The sequence below is a fragment of the Littorina saxatilis genome, linkage group LG3 (assembly GCF_037325665.1).
Source record: "Littorina saxatilis isolate snail1 linkage group LG3, US_GU_Lsax_2.0, whole genome shotgun sequence".
NCBI lineage: Eukaryota > Metazoa > Mollusca > Gastropoda > Littorinimorpha > Littorinidae > Littorina > Littorina saxatilis.
Genome location: NC_090247.1, coordinates 60,779,783 through 60,801,934, shown reverse-complemented (window position 1 = coordinate 60,801,934; position 22,152 = coordinate 60,779,783). Strand labels below are relative to the sequence as shown.

Sequence of the window (22,152 nt, the reverse complement as noted above, 5' to 3'; positions counted from 1 at the left end):
CTTAACTTGTCAGGGTCTTTTAGGGTTGTTTAAACACATATTTGAAGGTGAAACAGTAAGTGTGACTATTAGCCGCTTTACTGCTTTTCACCTATTATTTGTAACAGTTTTCTATTCTTTTCGTTTTTTAACTGAGTGACTGAATTATGCACAGAACTAATTGATTGTAGCGTCACTTTTTCTGATTCGAAAATGAATAAGTTTCCTCTACTGCTTAAAAAATAGTTACTTCCACTGAGAGCAATGTGAGCATGAATGTTTGGTAAGCTTGAGTAAGCTGTCTTTAGTACTTCTTCTTCTTCTTCTTCTGCGTTCGTGGGCTGAAACTCCCTCGTACACTCGTGTTTTTTGCACGAGTGGAATTTTACGTGTATGGCCGTTTTTTACCCCGCCATTTAGGCAGCCATACGCCGTTTTCGGAGGAAGCATGCTGGGTATTTTCGTGTTTCTATAACCCACCGAACTCTGACATGGATTACAGGATCCTTTTCGTGCGCACTTGGTCTTGTGCTTGCGTGTACACACGGGGGTGTTCGGACACCGAGGTGAGTCTGCACACAAAGTTGACTCTGAGAAATAAATCTCTCGCCGAACGTGGGGACGAACTCACGCTGACACCGGCCAACTGGATCCGGTACAAATCCAGCGCGCTACCGACTGCGCTACATCCCCGCCCTGTCTTTAGTACTGAATTTAAAGGCACAGTAAGCCTCCCGTAAACCATCACAGAGCTCCCCGAGCGTCTAAATACAGTACAAGCATACTTCCATTTGAACGCTCACCGAACGGGAACATCCTGGCTGCTTTCTGTCGAGCGTGAGACATTTTCCAAGAATTTATTTTCGTAGACTTGTTCCGTTAACAACAACGGCGCCTCGTTTTTGCGCTAGACCTAACTTTTAAAATCTAAATAATAAATTGACAGCTTGTTACACAAACATTCTTTAATCATAAAAGAATTCGTTTTTCATCAAGACAAGATCAGAACAATTCGAAGTTGTGAAAGTTTAAAAAAAAGAAAAGCCCGGAAGCAGGGTCACGCAAGGGTCGTAGCTGACGACGGCCGGTTTATCAGTGCAAATCGCCGTTCCTCTCAACAGTCAAAAGCTATCGCTAGAGTTCTTGTGAACCACAGCCGTTGTTTCGTGCATAAAAAAACGTGCTATTGTAGATAAGCTCACGTCGAGTCGCATTCAAATGACTAACTATGACGACTGCATTGTGAAAAGGGAAAACTGGATCACACGGGTTCACGATGGCTCAGGGGTAAGATAAACCACGCAAAAATAAATTCTTTGAAAATTGTTCGCTCTTTACGGAGGGCACCTAGGATGTTCTCAATTGGTGAGTGTTTAAATGAAAGGGTGTTTGTACTGTGTGTAAAAGCCTGACCGTATCTGTGATGGTTTACGGGAGGCTTACTCTGCCTTTAAAACAAATAAAAAAATTAGTTATGCGCAAAACTGTTGCTGCGAATGCACTAAAATAGATAAAGCCGGAAAATGAAACACAGAAAGAAAAGATCAACTATCTACCACAACATCATGGTTGGTTGCTATCACATTCAACAGTCACTATAGGAATCAAAAATAAAGTAAACAATATAAACACATACTGTACATCTGCAAGCATTAGTACAGAGTAAGTCAGATAGGTTTTAGTACTGGGAACTAAGAGTTGCATCTGTAAGCGTGATACAAGCTTTCAACTTAAAAATGAAGACTATGAGCACTTGAGCAATATTATTAGATCTAGACTTTAGAACAAAACATTTCTCTCTATTCTACAATCACACAAAGAAAAAGGCTAAACAAAAAAAATCCAAGGTGATTTCTATGTTAGAGACTAAAAGCAGGTCTTATAACTCAGGTAAAGTCTAAATCTTTTCACAAAAACAGAATCCAAGCAGTCGTTACAAACTAACATCTTGCTAGGACACTGAAGCCAAGACAATGCCTGGTAAGTATCAATACACACACCATCCTCGTACGATACTTACCCCAGACTCTGGCCAGGGAGAAGAGAAGGTGTGTGAGGGGGAGGGGAGGTTGGAGGTGGAGGCGGTGGAGAGAGGCCTCAGCTGGGAGGACACAGAGGTTGTGGACATCTTGGAGGAGATGGACAGCGTGCGTCTTCTGAACGGTCTTCCCGGCTTGTCGCTGTCCGAGTCGAACAACTCGTCCTGAAAGTACAGTTATGAAAAGATGAGTACAAAATCAGCCTACAACATCACGGTCTCAGGGCTTGGAAACATGAATACACGAAGGTACGAGTTATGAGTTATGAGTTATGCAGGAAAAAAACAAAAAAATGGGTAGCGCCGTGTTCTGTATGGCAGCTCGCTTTCCCCAGGGAGAAAGCCGCCCGAATTTCCATGAGGTTAACCTCACATGACTATATGAATCTTATCCTTATCCTAATACAGTGTTTGTTCCCAGACACAGAAGACAATAGGCCAGTTGGATCTGGATTCATAATATAATTATATAGCTATTCTGATGGACACGTGGGGGAATTCGGGGCTGTGATTGGATGGTCTCACACATCCCTTTTCCGATCATCAAAGCATAATGCTACGGAAGTCGGCCATTTTTGCCAATATCCAAAAGCATATTGGCAATAACAAAGACGCATGGTTCCGGTTTCTTTCACGTGTATAAAGTACACGCATACCTCGCCAGGTTTGTTTATGTGACAAGTCGACAGACGATGCCATTTGCTTTGTGTGTGTTTATGTTGTTGCTTAATGTACATGACATACATTACTAGTAAAATCCAGTTCTTTAACAGGCAACAAACCTTGCAAATTTCCAGAAGCTGCAATCTGAAGCGACCTATCTCTGATTCTAGCAGACGATCTCTCCAATGTTTAACACAAAATCACATAAGCAAACTCTCCTGTCACATAGAACGTCCATTGTATAGTGCAATGTTGAAATGAAGTTATTGGTCTGAAACATTTAGTCGTTTCTTCTGAGACAATTATCCTTGTTCTCTTATCATCTACAGATTTACCGCAGTCTTCACCACGCGAATTCACAACATAAGTCAGACTTTCGAACATACAATCTACGTAGGCAAGCGTGATACGTCATGACGTCATATGATTCCTAGCATATTGACGTAATGCTAAACATCCGGTTATCTCGAGTTTTCTCCGTAATACATGTCCGTGGGTTTTTCAATGTTCGGTTATTTCCGTGGCTTCATGCGGAAAGGGAACCGTCGTCTGCAATCAACGACATGGACCATTCTGGTACTTGTTGCTGACAAAAACATGATTTTAACACAGAATTTGATGTCAGAATAGCTATATAAACGCTATTGTGTTTTCATCGTAGCAATAGGGTCCGATATTTAGACTCGAACAAGTATAATGCGACTCGTCTTCGACTCGTCGGCATTATACTTGTCTCGTCTAAATATCGAGCCCGATTGCTACGCTGAAAACACAATAGCTGTTAATACAGCATGACTTCCCTTCTTTGTCTCTGTTAATCTAGGGAGAAAATATCCAGCGATATTTCTCCGTAGGCCTAAAGTTCGGCCATGACCTAGGCAAAATAACTTGCGCAGCCGCAGAAACAAGAAAATGGAAATCTTTCATGAAATGATTGGGAGCCACGCAAATTTGACCTCTTGATTCCGACCATGAACCCGCTGTTGATAATCTGGAAGGTCGTAACAGAAATGCAGATCTATCTCTGGCCGATTCATAGATTCAACCTACAAACTGCGACCTCATCTGTGATCAAGATGACCAAGCAATGCGTAAAATCTTTTATTCTAAAGCCTTATGGCTCGTTTCGACAAGCATTAAACGGATGAAATTAACCACATGCAGTTTAATCTTCAGAAAAATGCACACAAAAAAATGGGTTGGGTTCGGTGATTTGTACATAAACGTCTTCCTCACGATAGATTCGCTGATTTGTCTTATGAAGCCGTCATCAACACGAACACAATGATTGCAGAAGCAAACTCTGTACCTACACGACCGAGACACAAGACTGAATATTTCACAGCTGCAATGTGAATAGAGAACAAAGACGTTTTGGGTAAGCTTACTCACGTCAGGTCTTCACTGACAAGCTAGGAACAGACGGAAAATTCCGAACAAAAGTAAATGACGTCAAAGTCTCTTTCGCTTTGCGTGTAACTTTGTGTTGACGTCTTTTTGTGACGACAGTATACGCCACAATTTGTTCGCTTCCGGTGTCATTTTAGACTGAAAAGCAACTCAAAAGAAGGAGCTAAGCCTGTGTCTTGAAACAGCTGAAAAACTCTTTTGGATTGCCGTTTCAATGTTAACCAAAAAGTTAAAGAAATAAAACAAGGTTCAGTTGCGAACTGACAGCGGATTGAGCATTTATTCCTGTTGATGAAGGTACGATTGAAGCTTTATTCTCTCCGTCAACCAACAAGACTAGATTTGTAGCAGACGAAAAACAAAGTGTGCGTTTTTCCTGTCTTGTGAAGGCGATTATGTCGTTATAAGTTATCTGTACGTTGTGAAGACATTTCAAAACAAAATTTAGCTTTGATGCGTCACGGGATATAAGCTTATACGTTTTCATCCATGGAATTGTTTTTTTCGTCTCGGCAGGGTGAATGAATTCATGATGTCTTTTCCGGAACTGGACAAAACTGGCCTTGCCAAAACTGAAACAAAATATAGTTCTACAACTTCTAGGCTTGGGTTGATTGCCCATGGTGAATTTCCAATGATTTGTTTCCACATCCCATGACAAATTCTCTTTACTTTGGTCATGCCATATATACGTTACAGCTCCGTCCATCCATGGTATCGCGTGATATTTTGTCTCGACGGGGTGAAAGAATATGACGTCACTCTCGGCAGAGCCTCGAGTGACGTCATCATATTCATTGACCCAGTCTCGACAAAATATCAGACGATACCATGGATGGACGGAGCTGTAACTTATACATATTGGTCAGAATGTCCTGGCCAGAGAACAATGTTGTTTCAGAAGACATCCCGCTTGTCAAAACTATCGGACATTCGATAGGCCTTGGGTCAGAGCAATGGGGCGGGGATATAGCTCAGTTGGTAGCGCGCTGGATTTGTATTCAGTTGGCCGCTGTCAGCGTGAGTTCGATCCCAGGTTCGGCGGAAATTTATTTCAGAGTCAACTTTGTGTGCAGACTCTCTTCGGTGTCCGAACCCTCCCCCCGTGTACACTACATTGGGTGTGCACGTTAAAGATCCCACGATTGACAAAAGGGTCTTTCCTGGCAAAATTGCTTAGGCACAGTTAATAATTGTCTACCTATACCCGTGTGACTTGGAATAATAGGCCGCGAAAGGTAAATATGCGCCGAAATGGCTGCAATCTACTGGCCGTATAAAATTTCATCTCACACGGCATCACTGCAGAGCGCCTAGAACTGTACCCACGGAATATGCGCGATATAAGCCTCATTGATTGATTGATTGATTGAATGTGTCAGATAAAAAAAAGGTATGCGTTAATGACCGAAGACCGAGGCCTGGGAACAACACTGCATGATGATATAATTTTATAATAGTATAACATCAAGCACCCAAGTATCTACAACACGCATACAAACTCAAACACAGCATTGCAGTTACTATTAGGACCGCCAGGCACATGAAAGACATTGTTCTTCGCCGGATTGGGAAGAGCTCCACATTGGCATGCCGACACTATTCACGTGCTAACAAAATTGGAAGGTGTTAAAACCTGTTCAGTCTGTAACATGTTAATTCTGATTGATATGCCCTTATTCTAAATAAAAAAAAGAAGAAAAAGAATTGGACTTTTTCGGAGAAATAATAAGCCAAGTCAAAGACAAATCAATGTCAACATAGTAAACAAAGCAGATATAAAATAGAAATACTTCTCAGTTCTAGGCCAATTGCCCCTCGGACAACTGTCCCCCGACAACTGCCTCCTGTGTCAATTGCTCCCGACAATTGCCCCGGGTTATTTTTTTTGGTAGCAGGCAAATTGCCCCCGGACAATTGCCCCCTGGACAATTGCCCCCCGGACAATTGCCCCTCCTAGGACAATTGCCCCCCGGACAACTGCAACCCACTATGGGAAGACAATTTCCCCCCGGACAACTGCCTCCCGATTCTTTTCTGAGCACTCTTCGTGTAAGTTTTTACAAAAGTCATTCACTTCAATAATATGTGTTTTTATGTGTTTTTAACTCACCTCTTCAGACAGGATGACAGCGTTATCAGCCTCCAAGGCGCGCCGCTTCCTGAGATGCATCAACAGTTCCCTGAAGCGTTCCTTGAGCTGCTCGATGCGCTGACACAACTGCGTGTCGTTGGCAGTGATCCTGTGAGACGACCCCGAATCCAGCTGGAACTTCATGTCGTGCAGCTCTTGCTGAACCAGAGCCATCTGCAGCTGAATCTGAACGTGCAGGGAAAATGGAGTCAGAAACAAGAACGCTGAGGCGTGATTAAGCATTCAGTGAAGCGAATGCACACTAAAATACGCCCGTTTTCCTTTTGCCTTCCGAACACACACACACACACACACACACACACACACACACACATACACACACACACACACACACGCGCGCGCGCATACGCACGCACGCACACACACACACACACACACACACACACACACAAACACACACAATTGCACACACACACACACACACACACACACACACACACACACACTCACACACACACACATTGTCTGCAGAGAGAGCTACACTGAGCCCAAAAAGTTAAGGATATTTTTTCAGTGGTATACCCCAGATGTTAAACAGTAATTTTTGGGTCAGAAATATACGTATATTTGAAGATCAGTCTTTCTTCTGCTTAAAAATGTGTTTGTTGAATCTGAGCAATATTTGGGTATGACGTCACATGTCCGTAACCACGCCTACCCTAAAAAATGGCATTTTTTGACGGCATGATTCACCTTCAACCGTCGAAACGGTGACTTAAACTGAATAATATTTAGCATTTTTTACACCAAAAGGTTTATTTGGTGTCTTACCTAACAAGTCATACAAATTTCGTTCAAATCCGCTGCGCAGTTAGGCTGATCCAACGTGTAAAGGAATGCGACAACAATCCTGAAAAACAGCAAAAAATCCAGGGTTTTTATGGTGTTTTTGCTGGGTAGCCGCAGTTGATATGCAATAAATCTAAAACTACAAATAGCAGCCTCTCCAAATTTCACAGAGCGATGACAAACACCCTCATCTGGATATGTTCCAGTACTTAGGTCAAACAAAATCCAAGAATGGACGTTGTAACGGTTTTCCGTTAAAAATTTGGAAACGTTTGTAACGTCTAAGAAACAAATGTAACATGCACGCAACTTTGTATACTTTGCAAAGAATGGTGCCATTACATGTGTGCCAAGTTTCAAAAATATTCTTTCACGGGCTCAAAAGGTATGATCGTTTGAAAAGATGTGAAAAATACTGCCCCTGGTGTCTTTCGCGCAATTTTTTGGGGGACTTTTTCTATAATTTTGATTCTCGTTCTCCGATAGGATGCGTATAGCCTTTCACGGATGATGCGAATCACTTGCTCGGTAGAAGTTGCAGAAAAGAACTTTTTGCGTGTTTTGAACACAGCTGTGCTGTATAAGAAAGAATACAAATACCGGTAATCAAATAACAGAAGAATGCAGACATGACGTCATATAATTCCAAAAATATGACGTCAGATGGAGGCAACACTGGGTTTTTCTCATCGTCGTCTTGATAGCGGCGAGACACAATCTGGCATTTGCTGTGACGAATCAGACAGTTTGAATGCTACGAAATGGAGCTGTGGAGATGGACATCGCCAGGTTTTTAAGAGTCTGTAAGAGCATTGTCTCGATAGTGGAAAGTGTGTGTCCTGATCACTCAGCCACCTTGATATGAGTTTTGCAGACGTCATCGTCTAAAAATAGAACAGCAGAGCGGAGTGAGATTTTACTTTTTATTTCTTCAAAGTCATGAGGCTATATCTTTTGAGCCCACGAAAGAATGTTTCTGAAACTTGGCACACATATAATGGCACCATTCTTTGCAAAGTACACAGAACTGTGGGGCGGGGATATAGCTCAGTTGGTAGCGCGCTGGATTTGTATTCAGTTGGCCGCTGTCAGCGTGAGTTCGATCCCAGGTTCGGCGGAAATTTATTTCACAGAGTCAACTTTGTGTGCAGACTCTCTTCGGTGTCCGAACCTCCCCCCGTGTACACTACATTGGGTGTGCACGTTAAAGATCCCACGATTGACAAAAGGGTCTTTCCTGGCAAAATTGCTTAGGCACAGTTAATAATTGTCTACCTATACCCGTGTGACTTGGAATAATAGGCCGTGAAAGGTAAATATGCGCCGAAATGGCTGCAATCTACTGGCCGTATACAATTTCATCTCACACAACATCAATGCAGAGCGCCTAGAACTGTACCCACGGAATATGCGCGATGTAAGCGTCCTATTGATTGATTGATTGATTGATGTCACATTTGTTTCTAGGACGTTATGAACGTTTGCAAATGTTTAACGGAAAACCGTTACAACGTCCATTCTCGGGTTCTGTTTGCTCCAAGTACTAGCGCGAATCCAGATGAGGGTCTTTGTCATCGTTCTGTGTAATTTGGAGAGGCTGCTATTTGTAGTTTTATATGTATTGCATATCAACTGCAGCTACCCAGCAAAAGCACCACAAAAACCCTGGATTTTTTGCTGTTTTTCAGGATAGTGGTCGCTTTCCTTTACACGCTAGATTAGCCTGACTGCACGACGGATTTGAACGAACTTTGTATGACTTGTTAGGTAAGACACCAAATAAACCTTTTGGTGTAAAAAATGCAAAATATCGTTCAGTTTAAGTCGCCGTTTTGACTGTTGATGGTGAACCATGCCGTCAAAAAACGCCATTTTTGAGGGTAGGCATGGTCACGAATATGATTGTGACGTCATGCCCAAATATTGCTCAGATTCCTGAAAGGCATTTTTGAGCAGAAGAAAGACAGATCTTAAAATACACGTTAATTTCTGACCCAAAAACTGCTGTTTAACATCTGGGGTATACCACTGAAAAAATATCCTTAACTTTTTGGGCTCAGTGTATATGCAGCTGAATCTGAACGTGCAGGGAACATGTAGTCAGAAAAAAGGAATGCGTTCCAGTCGCTGTTTTTTTTTTAAACCCCACTCGTGGGAGTTTTAGCCCATGAACGCAGAAGAAGAAGAGGAAGAAGACGAAGCTGTTTTTGTATGCTTCTTCAAATACAGCGACAACATGAAATAATGGACAAAGATGAGCCTTCCGGACCTTCTGTTGAAGCCCCCCAGCAGGACAGCCTGGAAAAGGGATTTTTCATTTTCTGCCCTCACATGACCCCCCCCCCCCCCCCCCCTGACGACTGTCCCAGTCAGGGGACTGATGATGATGATGATGATGATGATGATGATGATGATGATGATGAATACAGCGTACTTGGGTTATACACAGTCAGAATGATGTTGGTCGAGCACGTCCCACATTTTCTACGAGGTGAATTATGTACAAACTGTAGTCCCTCTACGACCCACACAACCCCCCCCCCCCAAAAAAAAAAAAAAAAAAAAAAAAAAAAACACACCCAGAAAACACCATTTATCACAACCACTTTAGGTAGTATTGTATTTATTTACGATTGTAAACGGTTTAAAACGTGGGCAGTGACGCTATGTGACAATGTCCTTATACATTTCAAAGAAAAGCACCAAATAGTTTCAGAATTGGAGCGTCTTAACACTAAGCCATTGCGCCCGTCGAACAAATCGTATAAATCCATGTTCACTGACCTGCTCTGAAGTGAGGTCATCCAGTGTGTAGGAGGACAAGAGGTTCATGGACTCCATACGGTGGTTCAGCTGTTCTCCTGGAATTCGTCTGTGTGCTAGTAGTTTGGACACTGTTTCTAACTGTGTGCACACGAACAGAAAACAGAGTACGTGTTGTATTTGAGGAATCAGCCATGTCATGCCAACGTTACACAAAGTGAGAACACGCTATAAAAAGGTAGCAAGAGAAACGGAGAGAAAATGATGAAGGGAGAGTGAGTGGCCTCTTGGGGGGTGGGCGGGGGCGGGGGCGGGGGCGGGGGCGGGGGCGGGGGCGGGGGCGGGGGGTGCATAGATGGGGGAAGAAAAAAAAAGGCAGTCGGAGAGAGAGAAAGAAAGAAAGAGAGAGAGACAGAGACAGAGAGACAAAGAGACAGACAAAATAGATCTGTCAAGTTTATATTTTGCTCTCTCTCTCTCTCTCTCTCTCTCTCTCTCTCTCTCTCTCTCTCTCTCTCTCTCTCTCTCTCTCTCTCTCTTATCCATCCCCCCCCCCCTCTCATTTCCGGAATTCTTCTATTTAGAGGCATCTGCAGTATCACACATTATAACAACTCACATTTGAGACAAAGCCTCCCCCAATGTAAGAGCTCACCTTGTGTATAAAGTCCCTTGTGAGTAACTCCGGGTTGGGCAGTACGGAGCGGTCACAGATGACGGCCATGCGGATCTGGTCAGCGTAGGTGAGAAAGGACACCGTGATGGCCACGTGGTGTAGAGGAGGCATCCAGTACATCATGCACTTGATCTCACGACTGTCCAGTTTCAAGGACGCTTCCGGACCTGGACAGAATCAAAGGACTTGTGAAAAAAATCCGGGAACGTTAGTTAGTTAGTTAGCTGTTGCTTTTCGGGTCCATCGGACCATAATAGGCCAAATCAGGACCCCAGCCGGGAACGTAGAAGAAGAAGAAGCGAAAAAGGGATCGAATGACTCTCCAGTTTCAAGGGCGCTTCAGAAAATCCGGGAACGAAGAAGAAGAAGAAAAAGAAGAAGAAGAGGTGAAAAAAGGATCGAATGACATTACCGTATGCCATACAATACTTCAGGTCCCACTATCTTGCGGTCTGAACCCCGATGTCGGTCAGATTAATAACAAGCATTGGGATCTACACAGCACATACCAAAGAGACCATTTTGTGAGGACAAAAACCCACAAAACAAATATGGACATTGAAAGATCTCTGTAGGAGATACCCAAAGCATTGCACATTTACTCTGTGGATCCTACAGCTGATAGGCTTTTTCGTGCATTTATAATGGTAGACAATGGGACGTAAGTATACGTTATTACTGGCTTGCACATCACCAGCCACACAAGGGTATTAAGCAGTTTTTGTCTTGGTTTAAACACAATTTTATTCAAAATACATGACATGAAACAATTGACAAAAATGCAGCTAGGACACGAACTCAAGCTTTTTGTCTTGCACTTGGCCGGCTTCCAAATCTTAGACTTTTGTCAAATAAGCGGTTAAACTTAATTCTTGAATTATCAAAGAACAAGACAGGTTAATTTGATGGAACATTTACCTATAGACAAAACGAAACATTCACAAGAACTTCAACCTATTGGTCTTTAAAGTGGGCGATCAAGGTACACAACAAAAAACAAGTGATGGTAAATACCACTGTGACTTATCTCCGAATTGTTGCCTGCGCTTCCAAATGGAACTCTATCAGTTTCGAATAAATTCTTGAAAAATCAGAGTCACCTACCAGCCAAGTTAGCTACAACCATAGTACATCGGCTGTAGATCCTCTGCCATAGTCGCTGGAACAACGCCACTGGCAAGACACAACTGGTGAACCACTGGGCCCCGCTCACCACGGCCGCTTCTGGCGAGGCTTTGAACCGTTCTAGCCTCTGTTTGGTCTCCCATAGCCTGGGTATAGAACCCTCAATGTTGGTGGCAAGGGGGAGAACCGTCATGCAGTAGTGGTTGCCGATCTCAGTACTCGCAGTTGCCGCCCCTGAACTTCCGGTCGACGGAGAGTACTCGGACCTGAAGTCGACAGGAAGTGCGCAGTGGATGTTGTAAGGATTCCTTATTCCGCAAATCTGAAGGGGTAAAGAATAAGTGTTTTGATCAACATTAAATAATTTGTAAAAAAAACAGAAACTATTTAAACAAAAGAAATGAAATACACATTGATCGAATTTAGAAAGAGAGAGAAAATGAACCTTTCACCTTGATGGCCGCGATAGTCTGAACACACGTCAAATAACTCCACCTCATAATACTTGAAATGGGGTACAAAACATTCAATCTACTGAGTAAATGTAAAACGTTCATATATAAGCCAATGGGACCATTTGCCAAACATTGTTTAAATGTTAACCGAACTGAAGTTTACTCTTTATCCTAGGGGACCATATTGTCAAGACTGTTTCCAGCATGTGCTAGAACATTTCCTTGTGGGTCAACACACGTTAACATTACCCAAACAACTGAATGATGGACTGTGATGAATTGTGTCCAACAGATCTTCAAGCCAGAGCCTACGATTTGCATACTGATTAGACCTGTAATTTGTGTAGTGTGCACATTATCACCTCCTTTAGGAAGCCATGTCAAACACAGCAATATGCTGTAGCAGTTAAGTCCCAACATGCCTTGCCTGCGTAAAAATGCTCCCTGCTGCTTCCACTAGCAACAGACACTAACAGTTTACGGTGCCGGTGGCTGGCCACCTGTGTTTGTTACCTGTGTTTACTACCTGTGTGTACAGTGTCCTGCTATCGTCAGTCATCACAAACTCCTGCTATTCATTTACCTGGACACCTGCTTTACACAGGCTAAAACACATCGCATACCTTGATCATGCGGTTGGAATGAGCGTAAGTACACACCCTCGCCCTGTTCACAGATTGAAGGCAGTGGGGTAATGGAATAAATGATAATAAATGGGCGCTGCTTGGACATATGTTGTGGTAGTCGTAGTAAAAACACATGTGTAAACCAGAACTTCGCTTGGGGTTCACTTGAGTATATCGCCAGAACCATATTACCCACCTGTAACTTTGTTTAAAACACAAAGATTTGTTCAGCTGTTTCAAGAACAAACGGTAACATGTGGGTGCAAATCTTCACCTGGTGATTTTGTTTTTATCTATCCACTCTTTTATATCATTAACACTGATCTCCATGAACTGTACGCATCTATAATATCATGTCGTCATGACAGACAAAGCGAGTTTGAATTAAGTTCGTTCGGCCATGTATCAGGACTTTTCTGCATCTGCTGTGATTCTGACATTTCCAGTGTGACAACAATTAGCCATCAATAATGAATTATTAAAACTCATTTGTAGGTTGTGTGCTGCTTTTTGCCGATTCACTAAGCTTACTTTTTAAATTCGATTAAACCCAAGAACGAGAGCCATCGTAGCCCATTTTTCACATTGCACTGAATCCTTTACGTACAATTCCACCATAGTTTTCGATGCAAGACAAACGTGGCAATTTATCTGAGCGTCTGTCTTACACCTACTTCGGCCTCGTCTAAAAGTCAGTCATATATCTACTTTACTGTGTATATATGTTAATTTCGCAGCATGTGGATTATTTATGAACACGGCAGGTACAAATGCTGGAATTCAACTTTACACCCAGAGCAGTGATCTGCTTCCAATATCTACCAGTAGTTATATGGAGCTCCAGTGCGGTTTGTACGGAACTGGAGAAGTGTTTTTGATATAATGCCCAGTTTAAAGAATTACATGAAAACAAACACACTAGCAAACCTAAACGCACAGAAAACAAGAAAGAAGGAAGGAAAGAAAGAAAAAAAGAAAGAAAGGAGAAAAGAGGTTGGTTTATTTGCTGGTGGTTTATCAATAATTTGGCTATGCGGGATCGATTCAAATTTGTTTCCGTTCTCGGTGTACATAGAGCTCTTCGTATCTAAAACTAAGGAAGGAAAGAGAAATAGAAAATTCGGATATTTAAGTAGATAACTAACCAAACAACCAAGCCCCGACAGCCCCCCCCCCCAAAAAAAAAAAAAAGAAAAGAAAAGAAAAAAAGAGAGAAGATTTTTCGTATACCTGCATGTATGTCCTCAGATTGCCCGCCACAACCGACACAAGGAGCTCGCTGAGCGTGCACCTGGCCACCTGCTTGACCCTGATGGCCGCACTGAGGCTGAAGGGCTCTGACCAGGCCACGGCCATCTCGCCCGAGGGCCGCACGTGAGGTCCGTGCAGCAAGTTGAAGTCGTTCTTCATGCACAGGTAGCGTCGGCAGAAGGTGACGGGGCCGAGGAAGAACGCCTTGCAAAGAAAGAGGTTGGCGTTTGAATACATAGGAACCCCCTTTTAAAGCCCTCTAACATTCAGAGGAGGTCAGGTCTTAAAAATGGGAGGGAGTCTGACATACGGGGTAAATTTACAGAGGTTATGAGCGGAAAATCTCAGTAAACAGGGGACCAGCACGGTTGGCCTAGTGGTAAGGCGTCAGCCCCGTGATCGGGAGGTCGTGGGTTCGAACCCCGGCCGGGTCATACCTAAGACTTTAAAATTGGCAATCAAGTGGCTGCTCCGCCTGGCGTCTGGCATTATGGGGTTAGTGCTAGGACTGGTTGGTCCGGTGTCAGAATAATGTGACTGGGTGAGGCATGAAGCCTGTGCTGCGACTTCTGTCTTGTGTGTGGCGTACGTTATATGTCAAAGCAGCACCGCCCTGATATGGCCCTTCGTGGTCGGCTGGGCGTTAAGCAAACAAACAAACAAACAAAAATCAGAAAACAGGGTCTTAAGAGGCATAGGGAGTCTTAACATGATAGGTCTTAATAGGGGGTTCCTGAGATAAATATAACACATATTCTCTTGCCTTTTCAAAGATAATCTCCAAAAGGTACAAATAAATCAGGACTAAAGGTCTGTTCAAACGTTGTCTACCTACTTTTCTGGATTGCATAGCTTTGAAGTGAAAGTCGTTTTTCTCATAACTATTCACACACACACACACAAACTTAAGGGAGCCAAAACACACACACACACACACACACACACACACACAAACACACACACACACACACACACACGACTACCCCCCCACACACACACACTACAATCGTACCTTCAGAGGAGACATGTTAGCCGCCTCCACGCCAAAGCCCGATTTGGGCGAGGACAGTTTTTGAGTGTCCACGAGAGCGTTCTGCAGAAGACGCACCATGGAGGCTCCGTCTGCCACCGCTAGGTGGAGCCTCACTAGCAACACCGTGTCACGTGGTTCCCGGAAGTTGTGCAGCACTTGAACTTCCCACAGAGGTCGATTCAAGGGCATAGGTTCTGACGCCATTTTGGCAATGTGGTCCTGAAACGGACAGACGGATATCAAATTAAAAAAAATGTTACATGAAATTTTACTTTATTAAATATATCGACAAAACGAAATATTCATATACTTATTTATAGCCAAAGCTTGTTGTGCTCCATTGGTTCAGTTTTTAACCAAACGAAATATTCACACGAACGTCTATCTACTGTCTTGAAAGTGGACGACCAAGATAAGCAACATACAAATGACAATGACAGAGGATCATTTATCTTTGGATGCTGCTTCTGTTGAGAATGCAGGAAGCGAAATGACCGACATTTATCTTAGGCCAAAAAAAAAATAGGTCTGTTTACGGTAACATAGGGTGAAAAAATAGGGTCGGTTGGTCGGCTTTTTTTTTTTTTTTTTCCATTTTTTTTTCTCCCCTCTCTATGATGTTTCACAGTTCATTTCTTCTCATCAATCCCTGTTTTTGCCCAACATAACTATAAACAGTACTTTGAGCTTACCTCCCTTCTGTCGTCTGCTGTTTGAGCGCAAACAGCTCTATTTTGGATGCGTTTTTTTTTTCAGACGATCCAAAAAAAAGATTAGGGTCGGGCCTAAAAACTAGGGTCGGTCGGGTTACCGTAAACAGACCTATTTTTTTTTTGTGCCTTATCTAAAAAGCAATATTCCGGATTTTGGAACGTTGGCGGCAGTCTATTTGTTTTGGACTGGGGGAGACAGATAATTGTGGATTTCAAAACGGAAAGAAACACCGAAAGATGAGAGAGAGGGAGACATAGTGATAGAGATAACACCAGGCAGTATAACAAAAAAAGCCTAAAATATAATTAATAAGAGTAAAGACGTTTTGAATAATACTCTCTCTCTCTCTCTCTCTCTCTCTGTCTCTCACTCTGTCTCTCACTCTCTCTCTCTCTCTCTCTCTCTCTCTCACTCTCTCTCTCTCACTCTCTGTCTCTCTGTTTCTGTCTGTCTCTGTCTCTGTCTCTCTCTCTCTCTCTCTCTCTCTCTCTCTCTCTCTCTCTCTCTCTCTCTCTCTCTCTCTCTCTCTCATTGCCAAATTTGTCGCGCCTGCGAATAAACTTTCTCGGCGAGGTAGGCACTCAGGCGAAGCAAGGTTTATACACACATTCTCAACAAGAGATTGACGAAGTGGGCTGAGAAAGAGGAAAAAATAATTGAAGAACAAGCCGGCTTCAGGTCAAGTTACAGTACTGTTGATCATATTTTTTCGTTATATGGCATTGTTCAGAAGCATTTATTAAAGAATACTAAACTGTACATAGCTTTTGTAGATTTTAAGAAGGCATTTGACTCTGTTAACAGGAATGCATTATGGGAGGTTTTGAGGAAAAGTGGTGTAAACGTGAAAGTGTATAAGGTCCTAACAGCCGTTTACACATCAGTGAAAGCATGTGTGCGTGACCGATGTAATTATTCTGATTATTTTGAATGCCCAAGAGGGGTAAAACAAGGATGTTTATTGAGCCCTTTGATGTTCTCCTTCTTTATTAATGAACTGGCAACAGAAGTGTCCTGTAAGGGAAGACATGGTATACAGTTGATACCTGGTGCGACGGAGATATTCTTGCTACTTTTCGCTGACGATGTTGTTTTGATGTCTAATTCTGTCATAGGTTTACAAAACCAACTGAACAATTTAAAAAGAGAAGCAGATCGCCTGTGCTTATCAGTTAACTTGGATAAAACTGATGTCATGGTGTTCCGTATGGGAGGCCACCTTGCAGCTCACGAGAAATGGTCCTATGGTGGCGAGGCAGTCCGAGTAACCAACTCGTACAAATACCTCGGCACGTTGTTTACTACAAAACTGAGTGTAAATGTTGCTTTGAGTGAGATGTCCAGAAAGGGAAAGAAAGCAGTCATTGGGATACAGAGAACAATGAGAAAACTGAATGTTGCTGATCCGTTGGTGTTTTGGAAGATGTTTGATGTGCAGGTAGAACCCATTTTAACATTACGCAGCCAAAGTTTGGGGGCTATATGGCGTCAAGCCAATTGAGCAAGTTCACACTTTTGCTATCAAAAGGTTTTTAAATGTTCCGCTGCATTCCTCAAATACAATGGTGTACGGGGAAATAGGCAGATACCCACTTTTCATAAGAACTGTTGTCAAATGTGTGAAATATTGGCTTAAGTTAACAAGACTTCCGCAAACTAGAATGGACCGGCACGGTTGGCCTAGTGGTAAGGCGTCCGCCCCGTGATCGGGAGGTCGTGGGTTCGAACCCCGGCAGGGTCATACCTAAGACTTTAAAATTGGCAATCTAGTGGCTGCTCCGCCTGGCGTCTGGCATTATGGGGTTAGTTCTAGGACTGGTTGGTCCGGTGTCAGAATAATGTGACTGGGTGAGACATGAAGCCTGTGCTGCGACTTCTGTCTTGTGTGTGGCGCACGTTATATGTCAAAGCAGCACCGCCCTGATATGGCCCTTCGTGGTCGGCTGGGCGTTAAGCAAACAAACAAACAAACAAAGAATTTGTAAACAGACCTATGAAATGCTTCTTTTGCAACATGAATCTGGCAAGCACAACTGGGTTTCCAAAGATGAGAAGGTGTTAACTGAAAACGGGTTTGGCATTGTTTGGCTGTGCCAAGGGGCTGGCTACGATAAAGGTTTTGTTTCCCAGTTTAAAGATCGACTGATTTGTATGTATAAACAAAACTGGCATTGGGAAATGGAGACAAACGAGAAGTATCAATGGTTTTATTCTTTTAAAAGCGTTTTTCAGCCTGAGAAGTACATATTATGTATAGCAAACAAATGGAAAAGAGATGCGTTTGCCCTGTGGGCTGAGGAGCAATGCTCAGTGGTTTTTAATACAACAGGCACGCGACAGTGCATGCCCGATGTGTGATGGAGGCTGTGAAGACGAGGTACACTTTCTTTTCCACTGTACAGCCTATGCTGATATCCGTGCAAAGTAACGTGTTAAAAAGTTGTTCTGAACCAGCGGAAGATATAACCCGTATCCTAGCCCTGGATGAAGAAAGTGTACTCGAAGCAACAGCACAATTTATTTCCAAGGCACTAAACATTCGCAAAAAACCCCTAGATGAGTCAAGCTGAAATGATGTATAATGTAATTTTTACGTTCGCAAATGTTGGACTGGATGGTCTTCTCATTTAAATCGGGTTGCGTGTACATGTATACGCGTGGATTTAACGTGTGCGGGTGTAGTCTATATAAGCGTATATGTGTGTGTGTGTGTGTGTGTGTGTGTATGTGTGTGTGTGTGTGTGTGTGTGTGTGTGTGTGTGTGTGTGTGTGTGTGTGTGTGTGTGTGTGTGTGTTTGTTCGTCTGCAGCCATTGTTGTTTTTGTATAGATATGTATTTAGACATGCTCCCCTACTAGTCACGCGAGGGTAACGCCGACTAGTGGTTTATTGGTTTTAAATATTTGTGGTCTGCAGATTGATTGGTTTTTATGAGTGTGTGTTAACTGTTGGATCAGTATTTTCCTTTGTGTGTACATACTATACCTTGCTTTTTACCCTTAGTCTTAGATATTTTTGTTTACCTATGTCATTCGTGTCGGTGTGTTTGTTTGTTCGTACTCATAAACTAGTTTGATATGTTTTTGTTGTTATTAATGTTTTGTTCATTCGTCCTTTTACCCCTTTTATGAATGATGCAGAAATTGTTGCTTTACCTTTTCTGTAAGACTTTTATTAGCTAATGACAATAAAGTGTCAAAGCGTCAAAGCGTCTCTCTCTCTCTCTCTCTCTCTCTCTCTCTCTCTCTCTCTCTCTCTCTCTCTCTCTCTCTCCCTCTCTCTCTCTCTCTCTCTCTTTTTTTCTCCTCTTAAACTCCGGGACGTCCCCCGTACAAGATGTTTGTTTTTACCGAGATTTTAAATAACAAGTGAGAAAAGACATGGGCTTTTGGGGCAATTTCAAAATAAACGTAGCTTCCCCTGAGTTATTTTTGTTTTCATGCCCGTGAATAAATTCATGTTGTTATCATGTTGTTCACTTTTTTCTTTTTTTATAAGGAGCACAGGCATAAATCGTGGCATAAAGCTGTCTTCGGAATCTTATCTGACGAATAAAAGGGAAGGCAAGTGAAGGAAGAGATCGGGTGTTGCCTGATTCCTACGCATGCACCAACTGGCAACGATTTTTGTAAATCTGAGAATCAACTTTGGCGTAAATATTTCATCCCATTCTACTTGCTCAAATCAAACTATTCCCTAGTATAACCCTGAGTGTTCCAGTTAACGTGTTGTATATAATATATTTAATATATTATATGTTTTTCAGTTTTACATAAACTATTATTTTGTAGAGGCCACAAATAATCTACTAGTCTCAAGAGGCATAGAAAGCTAAGAAACTTCTCTCTCTCAATTCTCTCTCTCTCTCCCACCCACCCACCCCCTTCTCTCTCTCTCTCTCTCTCTCTCTCTCTCTCTCTCTCTCTCTCTCTCTCTCTCTCGCTCTCTTGTTTCTGTTCTGTTCCCCTATTATCTTGTTCTGTATACAAAGGAAAGCCTCTACAACTTCATTCTTTTCCCCTTCTTATCTGGCGTCAAACTGAAAATGTCAAATTCCAACAATTTCACTTCCCTATTTTCAATCATTTACATCCGCTTTTATCTGCAGGATAAAAGAATACTGACAACCTCCGGAGAAAAAAAAACATTGGTCTGATAAAGACCACCTACTTCCGCCTACATGAATGAAGCGGCTTTATAAGACCACCCACTTCCGCCTACATGAATAAAGCGGCTTTATAAGACCACCCCCAGTATCAGAACGAGAGCTAGAATCGCAGGAGTTAATGAACCATCCTATCGACCACAAGAGGCCGCGGGAGACCCGAACCAATATTTGTCCGGAACCCCACCCCTCTCCGAGGCTTCTTGATCTTCAGTGGGTCAGATAATCAAGGGACGCCACCCCTTGTGACTTCTCGCCCCTTTCGCCCGGCTGATTGGAAAAGGCTGACAGAGACTACTACGTCTACAGTGACACCCCCACCCCCATTATGCCCCCAATTTTGGAACCCCCCCCCCCCTTTAAAAAGATTGCTTTTTCAAATGTTCTTGTCATAACTTCCGTGAATTTTCTTTTATCAATTTTAGACTCCCTCCTTGTCAAGACCTACTTTATTCATCTTTTTGTGGTGTCTTCAAAGCATGGTTCAACAGTACAGTAGCTGCCATGGTCTCCAGCCAATCGTAGACGAGTTAACGGACTGCACAAGCGGGGTTTTTAGCCAATCGTAGGGCAACAAATTGGAGGCTAATGTGACAAGAAGGACAAAGTAATCTGTCAATTCAAAGTCTTGGAGAGGAAATGACTGTAGAGACCGACCAAGTCCGATCGTGCAGGGTAATGTGGATTTAATCTCATTGTCATCTCTTTCTGTCCGCTAGAAACCTTTGACTGCACATGGGTGCCTGAAAAATGTCGGATCATGTCTTGTGGCCAATTATTTGACAGACGAGTTGAGCCGTTTCACGTCCTCTTAGGTACAATCATTGGCCTATATTGGGACCGGCAGAGGTAGTATGCTATGTTGGAGGACAAAACACAAGACAGACAGTTCCATGTATACTATGTATTATTTCCCTGCCCACAACGGAGCAAACCAAACGCACTACCCCCACCTCTCAAAAGCGACCACCTGCCCACAACGACCACTCTGAAGGATCCCAGGCGAGCTTTTCTTCTATATAATTCAACCTTTCCATGGTGACCACTTTTGGTCGGTCCCTTGGGTGGTCGTTATCGACAGATTCCACTATACTTGAGCTTGCTTCGACCATTTGGGAAGCGACAACAATTCTGCCACTATACTTGAGTTTGCTTCGACCATTTGGGAAGCGACCACAATTCTGCCACTATACTTGAGCTTGCTTCGACCATTTGGGAAGCGACAACAATTCTGCCACTATACTTGAGCTTGCTTCGACCATTTGGGAAGCGACAACAATTCTGCCACTATACTTGAGTTTGCTTCGACCATTTGGGAAGCGACAACAATTCTGCCACTATACTTGAGTTTGCTTCGACCATTTGGGAAGCGACAACAATTCTGCCACTATACTTGAGTTTGCTTCGACCATTTGGGAAGCGACAACAATTCTGCCACTATACTTGAGTTTGCTTCGACCATTTGGGAAGCGACAACAATTCTGCCACTATACTTGAGTTTGCTTCGACCATTTGGGAAGCGACAACAATTCTGCCACTATACTTAAGTTTGCTTCGACCATTTGGGAAGCGACAACAAGGCTGAGATAAGTCACATATTCCATCGATTTGTGTCCACTTCAAAGACCGACAGGTCAAAATTCATGTGGATGTACGTTTTGTCTGTAGCCGTGTGGCGATTTGACGTACTGTTGTTCCTTTCTCTCGTTCCCTACCCCAATTATTCCCCTTGACCATGCGTGTATGTGTTTGTTCCGTGGTGTCGTGTATGTCGTTGTTCCGACATTGATGCGTGTATGTCTTTGTGCGTAGATGCTGTGTTTTAATTGGTTAATCCCTTAACGGATGCGTACGCATTCACCCCCAACAGTGCGAGTTCGGTCAGTCTGACCGGTGATTTCGCTGTGTGTGGATCGGCCTGTGTGTTTAAACCTTGAGACCGGTGTTCTATTTGAAACAGTTCTTTGTGTTAGTGGGACATCTGTTAAAATACAGACAGCCTGTGCTGGATTGTGAGTATCATCTTTGACCTGTGGTTTAATATCTGATTTACCATCAGCGAGGTGAGTGATTCAGACCGGCGATGTGTTGAACAGTCCCGCCGTAACTTCGTGTGTGTTTAGTTCTTCATTGAGGAGTGAACTGTAAGTAGATGCTGTTTCTTTTGTTTATATTGCATTTTGCTTGTCTATAATATGTTGTATGAATGATGCTATGGTGTGCACGTACATCCTAGTGGCGTTATAGAGTCAGTGTCGTTGTTTCGCCGTTGAGACCCAGTTTTCCCGCGCTAGCCTAGTTCTTTGTTTT

General features: G+C 43.0%; 1 long non-coding RNA gene and 1 pseudogene across 1 annotated transcript in view; one reads left to right on the top strand and one right to left on the bottom strand.

Annotated features, from left to right (window-relative positions):
• Positions 1-22,152, top strand: part of LOC138962846 (uncharacterized) — a 188,730-nt gene that overhangs the window by 12,214 nt on the left and 154,364 nt on the right. The gene's annotated exons all lie outside the window — the stretch shown is intronic.
• Positions 1-22,152, bottom strand: part of LOC138960953 (uncharacterized) — a 35,356-nt pseudogene that overhangs the window by 5,002 nt on the left and 8,202 nt on the right.